The following is a 19166-nucleotide window of genomic DNA, read 5'->3' on the forward strand; positions in this document are numbered from 1 at the left end:
GTTGTTGTTGCTTTCTGAAGACCCTGAGGGGAGAATGGATTTTTGTGACATTTATGATGTTTCTGGTGAAGCTGCTTGTTTCCTGGGCTTGTAGCCCCTTTCTCCATCTTCAGAGAGCGTCGCTGTCACACCCGCTTTCCTCATCACATTGCCTTCTCTTCTGAGGCTGATTTCTGATGGTTTCCTCTTGTAAAGACAATTATGATTACATTGGACCAACACAGATCAAGATACTTAATCACATCTGCAAAGTCCTTTTTGCCACATAATGTTACATTCCCAGGTTCCAGAGATTAAGACATGGGTGTATTTTGGGAAATGAGAGTTTTATTCCGTTTACCATACCCTGTAAGCCAAATTCATCAATACTTTTGTATTCTGGTTCACATATCCCATTTTTATGAGCCTCTTTTTGCCTATTTATAGAATGTTTAATGACCCTCTTTCCTTCAAAGCAGTCTGCGAACCCCAAAATTATAGTACCAATCACAACACACAAAAAACACAAAGTTTTTGTGTTTTTTATAGTACCAAAAAAAACACAAAGGTTTTCTCTTTTCCTGAATAGTTTGAGGTCACCTAAATCTTATTAGGATTCTTACTCCAATTCCTGCCAAATAGTGAACATTTAATAAAACAGATGTCAAATTTGACTGAGTTAAATGAGGTATCATCCCAAGTCTTCTGTTTTTATTTTACTTCAAATAAAGTATGGCCCTAAAGGATGTAGAGAACATTAAAAGGCATTTTGTAACATTTAAAATTATAAGATTCCTTTTTCATTGTAGTTTTTTTCACACTGAGCAGGCCACACACCTGAGTGACCTAGATTTCCTTAATAATTTTTAAGCAGTCCATGACAATTTAAGAAAGGGTCAACTGCAAGCTGGGAGCTGGATAAAAGACTGAGCTGGCACCACTGTGTGGTTTGTGTTGATAAGTACAATAAGACCATGAGGAGAAAAAATGGAAGTGTGTATTCATGCATTCAGCCTCTCTTTTATCTCTGACACTTTGTAATTCTTCCCTCATTAAAAGTTTTTAGTGACCTGGAAATTTAGAACAAACTGCATTTTATTATTTTAATTTATTTGACAAGCATTGAACTTTGACTCAATCCAATCACAACAGAGGTGTTTCTCTGTTTTCCTCAGACATTCTAGAATGTCTTCTGTAGTTCTCACGTTCTTTCCATGTCAAGAATACCCATCTCCACTGCTTCGTCATTGGTTTGTTTCAGTAAAACTAGAATAAGATTATTTATTCCATAGAGTTATGAACTCTGACTTTATTTGTATGACTGATATTGGTGTTAGCTCAATAGATTCACTGCTTCATAGGGACTCACATACTACAGTGCTTGTGGGTGAGCAGCTGATGACATGTTGTGTAAGGTTGGAACTGTTAGTGGGGCTAGGAAAAATATGGGTTAGGGCCCTGTCTGAGTCTGTTTTCTTCTGCTATAACAGAATACTTCAGATTAGGTAATTTATAAAGAAAATAAAGTTATTTGACTACCTCCTCTCAAATCTGGGAAGTCCAAGAGCATTGCACTAGCATCTAGTGAGGGCCTTCTTGCTTCATTATTTTATGGTGGAAGAGTGAGAACAAACACCAGAGACAGAGAGAAAGGCTGAAGGTCAAATTTATTTTTTAATCAAGAGCCAACCCCTACAAAAACTAACCCACTTCTGAGACAACAGCCCTAATCCATTCATGAGGGCTTTGCCTCATCACCTCTTGAAAGTTGTTCCTCTCAACACCGTTACACTGGCAATTATATTTCAACATGAGTTTTGCAGGAGACATTAAAACCACAGCAGTCTTCGAGGATGTCAGGATCTTGGCAGGCTCTGCAGAGAAATGTGGATAACTGGATCCCTCAACATAAGTCAGTCAGTCAGGTAGGATAAGAAACACACTTTTATTTTTAAATGACAAAGTAAGAGAGTCTACCAGGAATGTGGACAGAAATTCAGGGTCATTATCCGATCATTTTTATTTTGAATCTTGTGTTGAATATCTTGTTATTTTTTTCTCATTTAATTATTGTAATAAATATCTGTGAATATATCTGAGACCTTAGAGTTTACAGTTGAAACCACTGAGGCTCAACAATTTTTAAATAACTTGCCTGAAAATCCACACAGTAGGCTTCAGAGTTGGAATTCAAAACCACTAATTCAGTAAATCCTGTTCATATAAAATCTACCCAATGAGAAAAGTAGTGTTTGTGAAACTAGCCTACCTTTACAAGGGTTGAAATAGTCAAGAAGGGTATATTATACTTGCAAATAATTGTTTATGTGCAGGTATGTGTGTATGTGTGTTTGTGTGTGTTGGAAAAACATTGTGCAGTAGCTGAGATTCAAATAGATTTGTGCTCTGACCTCAGCTCTGTGACTTACAACTGTGTAATCTTTTGCAAGGTACCTGACCTTTCTAAACTCTAGTCTCCTCATCCATAAAATTGGAAATAGAATTACAGTGCAAGTTAAACTAGTTAACTCAATTAAAATTAATATGCTCAATATAGTTTCAGAATAAGTACACAGTAAATGCTATTGCTTTTATTATTGTTATTGCTAGTTTTATTATTATGGTACATTGCCTTTCCAACTAAAATCTAGAACTGTTTAAAGTCTTTCAATAATACACACTCTCTCCTCATCACTCCTATAACTTTGAGGAACAGAATCAGTAGAACTCTGGCTAATAATTTTTATCCTAAAGACAAGGTTTCATGATGGACAATGGAATATTTGACAAAGTCCTGTTATATCAGAAATGAACTTCTTGGAAATGGAGCAAAAAACAGACCATGAAGACATAAATCATCACGAAGTTATGTGAGAAACTGAGACTATTTGACCTGGAGAGGAAAACTAGCTTAAAGAGCTCTGACTATACTTGAAGAGTCAACTTAACAAAGAGGCATTTGACTTTTTCAATAGAGTCCATGACACAGAGAAATAGTTTGAACTTAGAGATCTATTGAAAGTTAGAATGGCTGTCTTGGGAGGTAACGAGCTCCCTATCACTGGAAATCAGTGAACAGTCAAAAATACTAAGATCAAGAACTAGTAAGGGGCTTATAATTTTTTCTTTTCATGCCTTCTTTTTTTTCACTATGTAAATTCTACCCTTTGCTTGAGAGATGTCTTTGTTTCTCTTAGCAAAATAAAATATAAGGGACCAGAGATTCCTCAGAACCTCTATCAAGCCCTGTCAACTTTCCAGCCCCACTCACCAGGATGGTGATCCGGGTTGGAATTGAGCCTGAGGATCTTACCTTCCTGTTACGAGTGTGTTTTATTTGTAGTATGCGTTTTCTATTGCCCCTTGCAAACCGAGCAAGATGGCAAAAAGAGGTGGGCAGATAGAGTCTTGAATGCATTATTCTGGATCTATTAAACCAAAATATATTAAGAGTAGCTTACTCTTATAGACTTATTCATCTCTTAGAGTCTCAAATTTTATCTAATACGTTGACTTTCTATCATACTGCATGTGTTGATACATATATTGCATCTATCTATCTTTATATTGATAATATAATTACCAAGATACCTTTGAATAATATAAGGCCTAGCATTAGTTTCTAGCATAATAATAGCTATTTCATTGTTCTGCACAAGAGAAGGCCAGTGTCCTTCAACATCTGGGTCACTTAGAGTAAAAGCATCTCAACTAATTAGGTCATCCTCTGAGCCCAGGGCTTGCATGCATCCTCATTAAATTAGAGACTTAATTGTGGTTTCATTTATTCAGCCCAGTTTGTTGTAGAACCAAGCTCATCTTCCCTTACACATGCATCCTTCAAGTTCATAGGCTTCATGTGAATAATAGATTTTATCTATGTAGGAATCACACTTGATGATCCATAACTACCATGCTTTCCACTCATAAAATACCCATCTCAATTAGTGAATTAGCATCCCATCAAGTTGGTGTCAAAGATGTGAAACCTTGAGAATGTTCATTGCAGCTAATGAAAATATGTTTAGAAATTGCTTCTGCAAATGAATCACTGGCAAGAAATTGGCTTATTATTGTAGACTGTATTTGGTTCTGAAAAATCAATCTTCCTTTCAGCTCTGTCATCTACTAGCTCATCAGATATTTAAAGCATCAAATGAGCTGTCTGCCTTTAACCATTTGTAGAAATTGGGGCATTTTCACAGTTTATCAAGTGACATTACAGCCATTATTATACCGATTAAAAACACAGCTACTGCAAAATAAATGATCATTATACTTCCTTAAATATAATCTTTCTGTTCACGTTTTGTCAGCATCAGTTAAAAAAATAGTTGACATTTTCTGAAGGGTGGTACAAATTCCAGGGCAAATGTATTAAGCATCATGCATTATTCCAAATGTCTGTAAGTGTTTATATTGTACATTATGAAAACCTTGATATAAAATGCCACAATTCAAAGAAAAAGTATTAAAAATGTCAGTCCTATTCTATCATTTTTGGAGACCAATTTGCTTTTCTTTTTTGGTAAGGTTGTAATGAGCCTGGTTCATTTTGCTTCCTACCATTTATCTTTTCAGTCGTAATGGAAAATTTCCCCCTTAGGCACAGCATGCTATTCTTGTCTTAGACGATTAGGCAGAAATGAAGGAGATCATAAAGGTGAGAGATTTCTCCACAAACAATATGATGTTCAGTACAGTAGCCTGCACAGTGTAGGCTGAGGAATTCCAACTGAACCCAGGGATGTGGTTTTGTGATGTAACAGGGCATATAGAATACAAATAAGGCTTCTATTTCGGATTGCACTGGAAGCTCTGTGGAAAGACAAAGTTCAAATTTTGCCTCAGCCTTTCTTCAAATGCCCAGTAAGCTGCCAAGCAATACAATTTAACTCAAGAATGTGAAGTGATGATCTCAAACATATCGAAAAGCAGAGATAGAATAACTGTAGGGTGTTATATTTAAAATAGTAGACAAAAATTTTTTTCAGCAAGTTTTCTTTGTTGAGAATTAGAGTTTGTGTTTCAGATGATTTTAGAACAAAGAAGTTTCACTATTATGCCTCCTCTGAAAGCAAATATGTTAACTGTGCTTTTGAAAGCAAACATGGAAAGAAGATGTCAAAGCTGAAAGGTACTCCTGCCTCAGCCACCCTGTATTAATGGGAAGGCATAGAGATCACATAAATCCACTCAGCCTATTTCTTTACCTGTAAGGTGTTACAGATTGGTTTGAATGGTAAAACTACTGTTTTACCATTTTTGACCTACTAAAGTGGCAAATAGTTTGTTCACAGTGTTGCTGTAAGAATCAATGAAGAAAAACAAACAAACCAGCAACTCAGAGAGCACATAGTGTAGTACAATACATTCTCTTTCCTCTTTGGTACCAGACATCTTGCCAATATAAAGAATTATCTCATGATGATGTGTGTGACTACTCTAATCAATAAGTATGCATAGAATTTTGCATGTTCTACCTGATTTAGTTAATCGTTACAGTATGAGATGAGTCTTATAATTAATTCCATGATGTGGAGGAGCAAACTGACATCTGTATGTTGGGACGTGGACTCAGGAAGAATACGTGGAGAAACCATGGTTTTAGCCAGCACTATATAAAATCTCAAAGAAGTCAGGGAGCTATTTTCAAAATTATTATTATAATAGAATTTCCTGTTATTTGCCTTTTTATGAGCGCTTGTCATTTAATAATAATGCATAGTCATGTAATATTTGGAATAATGTTCTAGGCATGTATATTGTAGTTCGACTTCCAAGATTCAAGTCTCAGCTCCTTAACCCATTAACTATATGATCTTATGACATTAGAAAACATACATTTATATATTTATTTTACTTATTGTTAGCTAATATTTATTTGATCCCATAGGTGACAGCCACATTTTTAGGCACTTGGCTTACATAATACTCAAAGCAATCCTAGTAGATAGCATTAAGATTTCCATTCTGCAGAGCTGGAATGTTGATCATGGTGAGAAGATGCAATTTACCCAAGGTAGAGAGCAGAGTCAGGATTTGAACCCAACAGTATAATTCCAGGTTTCACACTCTTAACCACTATGCTATATTTAAGTCCCAATCTGCATTTCCTCAATGATAAAATGGGATTAAATGAGAATATACATGAAAGGCCTGGCACATGCATGTCCAATACAAATTTACTATTCTTATATGATTTTTATATTAACTTCATTATTAATATTTTGTGTAGTGTTCTAGTCTATCTTGTGCTGCTAAAACAAAATTCCTGAAATTGAGTAATTTATAAAGAACAGAAATTTATTTCTTATTACTCTGGTGGCTGCGAAGTCCACGATCAAGGGGCCAGCATCTGGTAAGGGCTTCTTTGCTGCATCCCTACATGGTAGAAGGCGTAAAGGCAAGAGGGAATCAAATCCCTAAGTCAAGCTTTTTCGTAAGAGCACCAAATCCCATTCAGGAGGAAGGAGTCTTCATAGTATAATCACCTATTAAAGGCCCCACCTCTTAACACTATCATATTGATAATACCTGAGTATTTGAGGGTACACACTCAACCCATTGCACAAAATCTCCAACAGTGATACTTGTTGGACAAGTGTTGTGGTCCTCAAGTTTGATTAAGTTGCCTAAAATACACATTAACAGAGCCTGGAACCTATAATGTTGATTCAATCTTCTACTTCTCTGAGATTGACTCTTTTCTTATTTCTTCACTGTATAATTTGTAATTTTCTATACATAAAAACTATTGCTACTTGTGGGTAATATACTTAATGTAGTAAATCTATGAAACTTAGTGATTAATAATTATCTGACATCAACAAACACTCTTAAGGTCTTTTTTTAATCATAAAAATGTATACATTATATAAACTATATAGATTAAAATTTTTTTTTAAATCAGAAGGAAGGGAAGAGAACTGGGTGCAGAAAACTGGAGTGTATTCCCTGGGATATCACATGGTTCTGTTCTTGAAATTGCTTTTAGATGTAATGCTTTTTGTGCATTCACAGGGCACCTAAATGCCGTAAAAACCTAAAAAGAGATTCTTCTTGTCTAAAACTTTGTTTCTATAATATGCACCTTGGCCAAATTTAGTGGATGATGCTCTTTTGCACTATCCTGAGACTTCCTTCCATAATGAGGCACTCATTTCCCAAGCTGTTGGGTATGTTGGTATCCAGTGTATCCCGCAGCTCACAGATGAGTTGACCTCCAAGAATTACCCTCAACCAAAAAAGAGCCATTTAACCCAATGTCACATCTCCCTCTGCAGGCACCTCATATCCTATGACTTGTCATAAAGGGGTATAGAAGATTGATCCCTTTATCTCAAGGTAGGGAAAATCTGAAAGCCAAACCAACTCTAGAATTCTTGGTGGAATCTGGAATTTGTCAAGGCCTTTGTTCATCTCTGAGATGAAACAGAACTAAGACACAATTTCTTCTTCTGATCCAGAGAGTGCTCTGCAGAAGAATTCCTGCACACAAACCTCTGTCTCAGAGTCTGTTTTCTGCAGATCTTGACCTAAATTGAAACACTCACCTAGGTTGTCAAGAACCAAGACCTGTTTTGCATCACAAGTTAATGAGTTCTGGTGCTAGAACATTTCAGCGATTCCTAGACTTGATGGGGACCATGTTCCTTGTGATTAGAGCTCTCTGATTCTAACCGTTTGCCTACTCTGCTTTGATCTTTCGATACTGTCAGCCTTGTAATATGTCACAACTGACCCATAGCAACAAAACACAAATATGATCAACACGTCTAAGCAATGTGTCTCAACTCCTTGCCTTTGGTCCTGTGTCTCAGCCTCATTCAATTCATTTAATCTCACTTTGGCCTCCCATTAGACAAAATTTCTAATCTTTTTTTTTTTTTGATATTTGAGTGTTGGATTCTGTGCTCGATTTATAGCTTTATCCACACTTCCAGAGACAAATAATTTTGGTTGTTAGGGACGAATTATCTTCACTCTGGTTTTCTCTTAGAATTAAAAACTTTATCACTGTTCTATCTCCCAGATGAATTCACTCACCACCTGCTGTCATATATTCTCATATGTCACAATAAACATCACATTTTAAACTTATTCATAACTTCCCAGATTTCATTGCATGGAACTAGAGTGTCAGAAATTGTTAAAGGAATTCCTCAAGAAAGGTTAAAAAAAATTTTTTAATATAATTTGATAAAATTACCTTTCTTTACCTCCCTTCAAGGATTCATATTTTCATTTACATGTTAATGACTTTCATAACTTCAGTAATAAAGAAATGATTTATGCCTTCAATTATTACATTTCCCAAATCTGAATTGTACCATGGTATGCAGTTGGTTTCTTGTAAAGTATCTGGTAATCTTTCAAGGAGCTACAGGGTTTTTTTTTTTTTTTGGAGGTGGGGGGAACAAATTTTGGGACCCCAAACCTAATTCACTCTCTTACCCCATTTGGGATCCTCTCTATATTTGACGATAATTCTCCAACATGAGGAGAGATTTACTATATTTGTTTTTCACTTGACTTTAGGTTTTTCATTTTAGGTGTTTGGATTAAATGTTTCATGCAGATAAAGGGCATAAAAATGAATACAATGGCAGTCATCATACATTGTATCTTCCCTGTGCTCAAGGATAAAACAGCTCTAGCCAAAAAATAATAATAATAATGAATCTGTGTCAGGCTGGGCCTCAGCCTTGACATGAACATCACCAAGAAAGCAGGAACACAGCCCTTTATAAGGCAGACAATTTATTGTCGAACTGTTCCAATTATTATAAACTATCTTCATTATAATTTCTATACATCTATCCCAGATTAGTCTTCTGGAAGAACAAAGAAAACCAGTCATTTAAATAAATAAATGTGTTTGTTTATTTATTTAGTTAGTTATGTTAAATGTGTCACCTCTTCGTATATTTGAAGGCAACTAACTTATCCTACCCAAGACATCTTGTCTCCAGTTTAAACATAAATTAACCCTTCAATGCTTCACAAGCTGCATGTTTTGCAAAATTCTTATAAGACATCTTCCTCACATGAACATATGCTAGTTACCACTGGAACTCATCTATTCAACTTTTAGCTGTTCATAAATACGGTATTTCTTTAACAACATTCAGTTGTGTGGGCAATCACTTGAAGATGCATCTGAAATGGAATGAAACGTTTCTTCATTGTTGTCACAAAGAAATAAATTAATTTTGCATTTTCTCCCTAGGGTTGGCCTTTAAATGAAGAACTAGACAAGAAAATAGATAGTGATTCTATTTTTATTCTTGACTATGATTAAAAGACCTCCTGTGCTATGAGAGTTGCATACCTCTGTGATTTACATTCCAGTTGGCATAGGTGTAATTTAAGAAAGGGTAGCCAGAGGTTTGGGGATTATTAGAATAGTATTAGGTCCTCCATGGGAAATGAAATGTCAACATCTATTTTGCTTTACTTTCCCAATTTACAAAATTAACATGGTTATTGCCAATATTTGACATTTTAAACTTCAAGCAAGTTATTCATAGGCACAAAGCCAGTTCACACAGATTTTCTTATTTGAATGGAATGTCACTGGGAGGAAATCACACCTGTGAAAATCACTACTTTCTCAGTGACTGAATGGTTGGGGGCCTGTATTGGGAGCAGGTATAGTCTGATGGTGAAAAACACTGAATATTATCTGTCAGCAAATAAAAATGACCTCTAGCATATCATGTTTTTTTAAAAGCACCAAAAATGGGCAACAGAAAATCAAATCAGAAAATAATTTAGAATTAACAAAACAAGATAATGAGAGCTTGTTTAATTATGTTATTGATTTTCCTTTTAAATCAGTATTTATTTCCTTTTTCCTAAAGACAAAGTTAAATGTAGGTTGTGCTGTTCAAACTGAAATTGTCATCCTATTCCTAATCTAGCTCATGCCTACTCTAATTTGACTCCAAGCTTGACTCCAGCTTTTGTTGATTCAATATTATTTTGTTTGCAATAGAAGTGGAAAATGAATAAAAGAGAAAAGAAATAGGTGCTTTATGACTATCTTCTAGAAGAGTTGAGTAGAACTTTATTGGTTCTGATGCCATCTTTTGTGACTTTTCCATTGTCTAAGGGTTGGAAGTTTGTTGGGTGGTGGAAGTAGGATTTGCTATTGTATCTCTTTAATCATTATAAACATTAGATTGGGTGGGAAGCTCAGCTTGGTTGAATCTGATAGCCTCATTGGCTCTTTCATAAACGCAGTTGATGCCTCAGGGATCTTGAGAATTTATTCAGATCCCCAAAAAGTTGGAAATCATAGCTGAGTTAGATATAAGTGCCCTGCAGTTGTGAAAGTTGAGGATGTAAACCCACAAGCTATGTGACCATCTAAGCTGCCCTTTTTCAGTTGAAATCAAATATTAAAGAATTTAAAAATTCCAATGAGAAGGAATTAAAAAGCAAATAATAGTCTTAATTTTAAAATATTTTATATGATCCTAACTTTTCAAATGAAATCTCTGAAGAACGAAGAGAAACCCATTATCCATTGATACATTCTGAAATGTCAGAGCAAACATATCTAAGTGGTTTTCTGCATTGGAAATATACACAACAATAAATAGATGTTTCTAAGAATATAGTAGTTAATGACAACTCCTGCCTCTTTACAGTAGTCTTAATTTGAAACCAGCAAGACATTAGGAAGAAAATTGGCTTTCATAGGTTTTTGTTATTTTTTCTTAGTTTTAGTTCCTCCATCTGCTAAAAATCCAAAACAAAACACAACAATAACAAAAAATGAACAACAACAACAAACTAGTAAACTAAAATCCAAATGAAATCAAACCAAAAGAAAAAAGAACAAAAAACCCTCCTGTTGCCTCCACATATCATTTTACAGTTTGTGTCCAATCAAGGAAGCAAGCAGGGGCTAAAGTTATGACTCTAACTTAATTAACACATTAATAGAGTGTCTACACTGGGCCAGTTCATTGGGCCAAGCCCTTTACTTTTATTGACTCTTGTATTCCTTAAAATAACCTCAGAAGCCAGATGACATTATTATCTCAATTTTATAAAGGAAATGAATCCACCAAGAATTAACTGACTCAGGGTCACACAGCTAGTGGGTCGTAGAGGCTGGCCTTGACCCTGGCAGTCAGGCTCTGAAGCCCATTCTCCTCTTTCACGTATGTGTGTTGTGTGAGTTTTCATAAAGTGTTACTAAAATACAGAAGATAATTATCCTAATTCTTCTTCTTTTACAATTTAATAGGAGAATTGACTCTAATTTAAATGAAATAAATTATACAACTTCCTATCTAGAACCTGGTGCAGAGTGATGTCAATAAATAGAGAGTATCCTGCTAGTCTCCTATTTTTCCTTTTTATAATTTAAAATTTATCCTCCTGTAAACTCAGGAAAACCTACTCTCTCATGTACTAAATCAAGTTGTTTAAATGCTTAAGAATCCCGATAAACATTATGAAGCAAACTTTCTTCTCTGAATAATTTGGAGGCTAAAGTTTATGGTGGAATATAGAGAATGTGTGAGCCTGGTTTTGGCAAACGCAGCATCACTTTATCTTCCTCCTCATTCCCGCTAATTTCCGTGTCTCCAGAGGTCTTGGCAAGAGACAATAAAGGGAAAGAAACCGAAAAAGATTAAAAATATATTAAAACAATCAATATTCCACAAATGAGGAAAGAACTTATTCTGTTGATATTCCAATGAAGAAGTTGTAGGATTTAAAGTCTTTCCATTAAAGTATGGAAACTACAAGCTAGAGGCTACCTCGTCAGAATACGACAAGTACAAGGAGTGAAGAAGTTAGAGGTGGAGAATAGTACAGGAGAAGCAAGAGAGACAAGATTTGAAACACCCATCCAGGAGGGGCTCCACATTCATTGAAAGGTTTGCACCATATGCTAAACTCTTTGTATGATTGTGCCGTTGCAATGAGGACTCACAGCCTCATGACCTTCCCGCATAGTGTGGGATGACCTCAGGGATGGATCTTTATGAAGTACAGTATTAAGTACTAAACTAAAGGGAATATAGGTGAATTTCTGAAGGGCACTTTCTGTTATGTTTACCAATATTACTGTAAAAATCAAAATAATTTAAATTTTAAAAATAAGCGCAAATGCCCACATGGCTCTTTATTCTCAGCTATTTAGATTCTAGAGCACTGAGGTTTTCCACCGAGAAGTCTAAAGATGGTGTGCTACCCACTGGCCTTTGTGTGTTCCTTTCACGGATATACAGTATAATAAAGATGATTGTAAAGCCCTGGATCACTTTAAAATTGAGTATCTTCTGGAAACGTTACTCTTTTAGTCTTCTCCCTTGTAGCCACTGACCTGAACACAAATTGCCAATAGTAGATTCACTTTTAATGTGGTGGACCACGACTTGTAAGTTTGACTTTTGGTACCCCCAGTGAAGACAATTAAGCAAACCTCATAATGCTATAATTGAAATGTTAACAGATAATTGCCCGTGTAATTACTCCAAGTCATTTTATGATCATTAGAGGAGAATAAAAGTCAGTGGTATAATTTAATATCAAATATTACTTGATTACTGAGACACAGTTAAAGTTAATGCATCTGTTTTATAACAACTTGGGAGTTTTATTTTTGGCTGAAGATCATGAGAATGCAGATTCTGGGCAAAGGAAACATTAGTGGAAGGCAGGAATGTTGTCCCAGGATTCTATAATTTACCAGGGCTATGCCCATTTCATTTAGCTTCAAAAATATCTTTGAAAATTATCAACATTTTCCCTGAAATACCTCCTGCATGCAGGATGTGGATGAGAGCATAAAACAGAAAATAGTGGTGATAAAGTCTTCAATCTGATTTATTTTGTTCGTGCATCTCTGCTTAGTCGTTGGGCAGACTCTGTGGGTGCTCCTTTATTCCTGGTAGCTTTTCTTACCTCCCTTCCACTGCTCTTACACCTAGCTGTTCACCATCCATGCTTCATTGACTTATTAGCTATTTCAGAATGTTCTATACTGGTTTGTTTGTGAGACCGATTTCGTGACTGTAACCAAAAGAGTTAGCACTCTTGTCATTATCCTATTAATAAATTACTAAAAATGTAAAAATGGTCATTTGATCTTGTACTTTGGTAGAGAACCAATTTCAATATCACCCTCTTACAGTTTCAGTCACTCAGTCTTTTCTGATATCATCCTATTGTAGCCTGAATATTTGTGTCCACCAAACATTTATATGTTGAAATCTAATGTTCAATTTAATGGTATTAGAGGCTTTGGGGGAGGTGATTAGGTCGTGAGAGTAGAGCCCTCATGAATGGGATTGGTGCACTTGTAAGAAGTCAGAGAAATAGCTAGTTCTTTTGTTGTTGTTGTTTTGCCACTTGAAGTGGCAGTCTGCAACCAGGAAGAAGTCATTCACTAGAACCTGACTATGCTGGGACCCTGATCCCTGACTTCCAGTCCCTAGAATTGTGAGAAATAAATTTTTGTTGTTTATCATATACCCAGTCTATGGTACTTTTTAATAGTACCCTGAACTGATTAACACACACATCAGTCTTACACTAGGTCCTTCCTTTGAATATCTTCAAAGCTTTCTGGAACTTTTTTTTTCCTATTAAATTACTTAATAAGTCTTCGTTTTAGGTCTGCTAATACAGCAATAGTTTGAAATATGTATATCACATGTAAAAGCATGGTGTTCAAATTGAGTACCAAAAGAGTTTTACTCATAAAGAAAGGCCAGGGATCAATAAAATTAATTGTCAAAGACACAGCTGAATATTCATTATTTTACCTAATTATGGCATACATATGTCAACTGAACATTCTGAACATAAGTGAACAATTGAACATAACTGAACATTCATTATTTTACCTAATTAGGGCATACATATCCAAATTATATAAACAGTATCTTTTAGATTATTTTAAAATTAAGCCTTATAAAATATAAGTTGAAAAAACAGAAATGTTTAGTTTTTTTTATGTAGTTTGTGCCTCCTTTGATTTGAAACTAAAAGCCTGACAGATTTTCTTTTGCATCAAGATGTGAATGTCAGTTCTTGAATTTGTTGTAGACATGTGCAGTACAAAAATTCAGCATCGAATTATTTATCTGGAATGACATATATTTGTTTTTTGTGTAAGAAAAATGCTGCACACATATAATACAGGTGCTCCTAAATATAGACTGTGGAAAATGCTATTTGATCAATGGTTTATTTAATAGATGGGATAATGATTCAAGATGTGGTTTCAGTTTGTGATATCCCAAATAGGTCAGATTTATTGTTTCTGACTATGTCACACTGCAATTCAAAAAATTCATTTTGGAACTCCTCGTTCTTTGACCATTATTAACTGGCAAAGAAAAATGGACCTATCAGTTCATTTTCATAAACCTGAAAGTCAAGAAATATTTTTTGAAAATCAATTTTCAACTTCACAAATTGTGTATATGGCTCAGACTATTATTTGACCTTTGGAAATGACTTAAGTACAAGAAAGTGTGCCAGATAATTCACTACTTGTGAATTTCTAAAGAACTCAATTTCATTAGAAAGGAGTGAAAAATGTATTTTTGTAATTACTTCTGAATGCCCTTAAATATGAATATTTAAAGGGTTTGTAAGGTTATAATGTCAAACAAAAAAATGCCAAAACGTTAATTTGATTTTTATTGGTGAGCCAACGGGGGGATTCTTCTTGTTTGACATGAGCAAATAAATTTCTTTCAAAGATCAAAAATTATCCTTGCAAGATTCATTAGTGAGTTGCGCAGCAGTTGGTAAATGGCGGGTGAGATGTCTGTACAATCATCGCGTGCGGCCTCAGCTGTCTATGGTTAAAACTATGGGAACATTTCTAGTTCACATTTCTCATTGTTGTATGCCTGACAGGGTCCATATGTAATGCTTTAGCAAGGCAATTATTGGTAAATGATGCAATGGGTGGATTTAAATTTGTATTCCTTTCAAAAGTTGCAACTTACTTTGTTTGTTTTGTACAAAGGTATCATCACCAGTCAGATTCCAAACCACTACAGACTTGTTTACCTTCAATTTTCGACAACCAAGAAGAAGCCATTTGGATACATACTTATTATAGACAGTGCATGTATATATAAGCTTCTTAGTCACCTACAATTTGCCATTAAAACAAAAATAGCTAGTGTGCTGTGGGTATTCTCCCATTTCTTCAACATGCTACACAATTGCATTGTTGGACAAATTTACATTTACAAATGCTTGTTGTGTTTAAGACTTATAATTTTTGCTATACTCAGAAGACTTTAATACATTTGCCTACAGTAAATGATTTTGATATTCAGCCATTTTTTCACTTAATACATTTATAGCAAGCAGTGTCACTTAATCTAATTCAGAAACAAACCCAGCTAAATTTCAGGCGTTTTTGTTGTGGTTATTAAGTTGTTTGTGCATGTTCCAGTCACACTACTTAATATGCATTGTTTATTAGTGACGCATTGATTTATAGGTGTAGAAACATTTCATTTCAATATTAAGCATGTAGGAATACTTTTCATTTTCAAAAGAGAAATACATTTTCTCACGTTTTTCTTGAAACATCCACGTTTAACTTCCCCTCTCTAGATAAAAATGCATGCAGAAAAACATTTCACTTTGCTCTTAAATCTTCTATGAAGACAGAGATAGCATGTATGTGAATTACAACTGACATAACCCTCAGCGTCTGAAAGACTGAAGAAAACTCTGAGGACTGTGACATGGGAGGGAGAAAACGCTCCTCCACTCCAGGAGATTGTTTCCACTGCGCAGATAGCCTGATTTTTAAAAGAGAGGTCACATAAGTAGATTTTCATATGCAATCTCCTAACTTCTACATTTTGAAAAAAAAAATATTTTAACTTTGTGCAAATAAAACTAAATGCTTCCCTTTGGTAACTAGTTTGTGGCTTCTATTCTGAATAACTAGGGGGCATGTGAAATGTTTCATTTACCTTTTCTCTTAAATGTTACTGTTGAGAATGAATGGCAAATAACAAATAAAAACAACATTATTTGAAGGAATCCTGATGTCCAGGGTAGAAAGACGATATTCTTGATACGTTCAATATGAATGTTTTATTTAGAATTTCACTTTAAGATTAGACTACGAAAATTATAAATTAAGGATAAGTGTTAGGCAAACAAAAGCATCTAAATTGATTATTTTAACAATGGATCCTACATTCTTCTATTAGTCTTCACTCTTGAAGATGATCTTGTTTACCATTATATCCAAAACAATTTTGACTGTGATTAGAATTGAAGATGCTGAGGTTTGTGAAAGTATGGCCACAAAATTCATTCCAAACTCAATAATTTTATAATGTACTTCAGAGTTAGCTGTGGGATATTATGTAGTTGTTCCATAATTTTCTTTCCTATTGTCAAAACGTGGGGTGCACCAACTACATACATGACACTTTGCTAACCCAGTGGGGATAGAAAAAAAAGTGGAAACACATACAGTGACCCATGCCTGTAATCCCAGAGTCTTGGGAGGCTAAATCGGGAGAATGGCTGGAGACCAGGAATTCAAGACCAGACTGGGCAACATGGTGAGACCCTCTTTCTATACAAAGTTAAAATACTTAGTTTGGGTGGAGTGTGCCTGTAGCCCCAGACACTCACAGCTGAGGTGGGAGAATCTCTTGTGCCCAGGAGTTTAAGGCTACAGTGAGCCTGATCCTGCCACTGCACTCCAACCTCGGTTACAGGACAAGCAAGATGTTAGTCCTGCGAAGTATATAAAATACTGGTAATAATTGGAAGGAATATTACCATCAAAAGGGGGATTGATAATGCCTATCATCTTTTAATTTCTCTATTTTTACATCTTTCTTTAACTGGAAGCCAGATCTTTGATTTGACTGATTTAACTAACACTTGTAAGAATTGTAGTTTGAATGATTCTTCTGAAATCATTATAAAGTGTTTAATGTCATCCCCCAACCCTTATGCTCCTTGCTTCTTCTGGCAGAGTCTAATTTAATCTTAACATTTTCATCGAAGATGGCAATACCATTATGGGACATCCCCCCAAACCTAGATGGATTTAATGATGCTCTTTTCTCCTTTCTATAACAATTTGTAAATACACCTATTTGTTACAAGAAAGGGTCCCAATCCAGACCTCAAGAGAGCGTTCTTGGATCTCATTCAAGAAAGAATTCAGGATGAGTTCACAGTGTAAAGCAAAAACAACTTTATTAAGAAAGTAAAGGAATAAAAGAATGGCTACTTCATAAATAGAGCAGCCCCTAGGGCTGCTGGTTCCCTGCTTTTATGGTTGTTTTTTGATGATATGGTCAACATGGAGTGGATTATTTATGCCTTCCCTCTCTAGACTGTATAGGGTAACTTCCTGATGTTGGCATAGCATTTGTAAACTCTCCTGGTGCTGGTGGGAGTGTGACAGTGGGGACAACCAGAGGTCACTCTAGTCGCCATCGTGGGTTTGGTGGGTTTGAGCCAGCTTCTTTACTACAACCCGTTTGATTAGCAAGGTCTTTATTCATCATGTCTTGTGCCAACCTCCTATCTCGTTCTGTGACTTTGAATGCCTTCACCATTGGGAATGCAGCCCAGTAAGTCTTAGCCTCATTTTACCCAGCTCCTATTCAGGATGAAGTTGCTGTGGTTCACAGGCCTCTGACTTATTTGGTAGTGAAGTAGTGTTGTTAAATCAGAACGAGAAACATGTGGGTCAGGGTCTTCTTGAGAACTGTGTCCTCAATGCTTAGCATAGTTGGTATCTGTGGGATAAATAAATGAACAAATAAATTGGCAAAAACAACCAGGTTGAGAGATTATGGTATCCTATGGTTGCTATTTTTCTAGCCTTCATTTCTGTTGAGAGAAATTAGTTGATGATTGATGAGATATTTTAAAAGAAAATAGCTATGACAGATACTTCTACATTTGCATACCATGTCTTGTTCATCAAATAAAGCAATTTAGCATATTATAGAAATTGTTGTCCTTTTATGTGAAACATTTTATATTATGTGTATTTATATTTTAGTTTTTAAAGATTTTCATTAGAGATTTATGGTATATAAAATATTGTGTAAATTTACGTGTAGCTGGACTTCAGTGAAAACGGTTATATAAGGAGCTTCAGTGATTGTATTCTCCGTAAAATGAATGAGAACACTGGCAGGAAGTTGTCAGAATCAGCTTTCAGAACACAGGAAATTAAACATAGACTGGGAGCAATTCAGAGTGTGCATCCAAGAAAAATGCTGAATCTCAGTTAAATCAGTGTGTTTTGTGGCACTTTGGTTTTTTCTATTTCCATCCACCTCTTCCCAGCTCCACAGTAGGCTTGAAAACTAAGATCACAATTACTGTGAAAACCAGCAGTCTGATAGCCAAAGGAAGAGGCAAAACTGTGCTACATTGTCTTCAAACCTTCATTCCCAGAGAACTGACATTATGGAACTCTTGTGGTAGTTTCCTGGAAGACCTCACTTGCAAGGCAATCTTTTAAAAATTGTTATGTCCGGGTGTACATATGCAAATTTGTTGTATAGGTAAAATGCATGCCACAGGTGTTTGGTATACAGATTATTTTGTCACCCAGGTAATAAGCATAACACCCAATAGGTAGTTTTTGAAATCCTTTCCCTCCTCCCACTTTCTACCCTCGAGTAGGCACCAGTGTCTGTTGTTCCCTTCTTTGTGTCCATGTGTTCTCATCATTTAGCTCCCACTTATAAGTGAGAACATACAGTTTCTGGTTTTCTTTTCTTGCATTAGTTTGCTTAGGTAGGATAACAGCCTCCAGCTCCATCTATCTTGCTGCAAAGGACATGATCTTGTTTTTTTTATGACTGCATAGTATTCCAGGATGTATATGTACCACATTTTCTTTATCTAGTCTATTGTTGATGGGCATTTAGGTTGATTCTATGGCTTTGCTGTGGTGAATAGTGCTGAAATGAACATATGCATGTATATATCTTCATGGTAGAATTATTTATATTCCTTTGGGTATATACTCAATAATGGGATTACTGGGTTAAATGCTAATCCTCTTAAGTTCTTTGAGGAACTACCACACTATTTTCCACAATGGTTGAACTTAAAATCAGCAAGAAGAAATGACTCAAGATGCACAAAGTGTTCTCTATAGGACTAAAACTGACTTTGTAACA

Source organism: Mandrillus leucophaeus, unplaced genomic scaffold (genome assembly GCF_000951045.1).
Source record: "Mandrillus leucophaeus isolate KB7577 unplaced genomic scaffold, Mleu.le_1.0 Scaffold261, whole genome shotgun sequence".
In the NCBI taxonomy this organism is placed as follows: Eukaryota; Metazoa; Chordata; class Mammalia; order Primates; family Cercopithecidae; genus Mandrillus; species Mandrillus leucophaeus.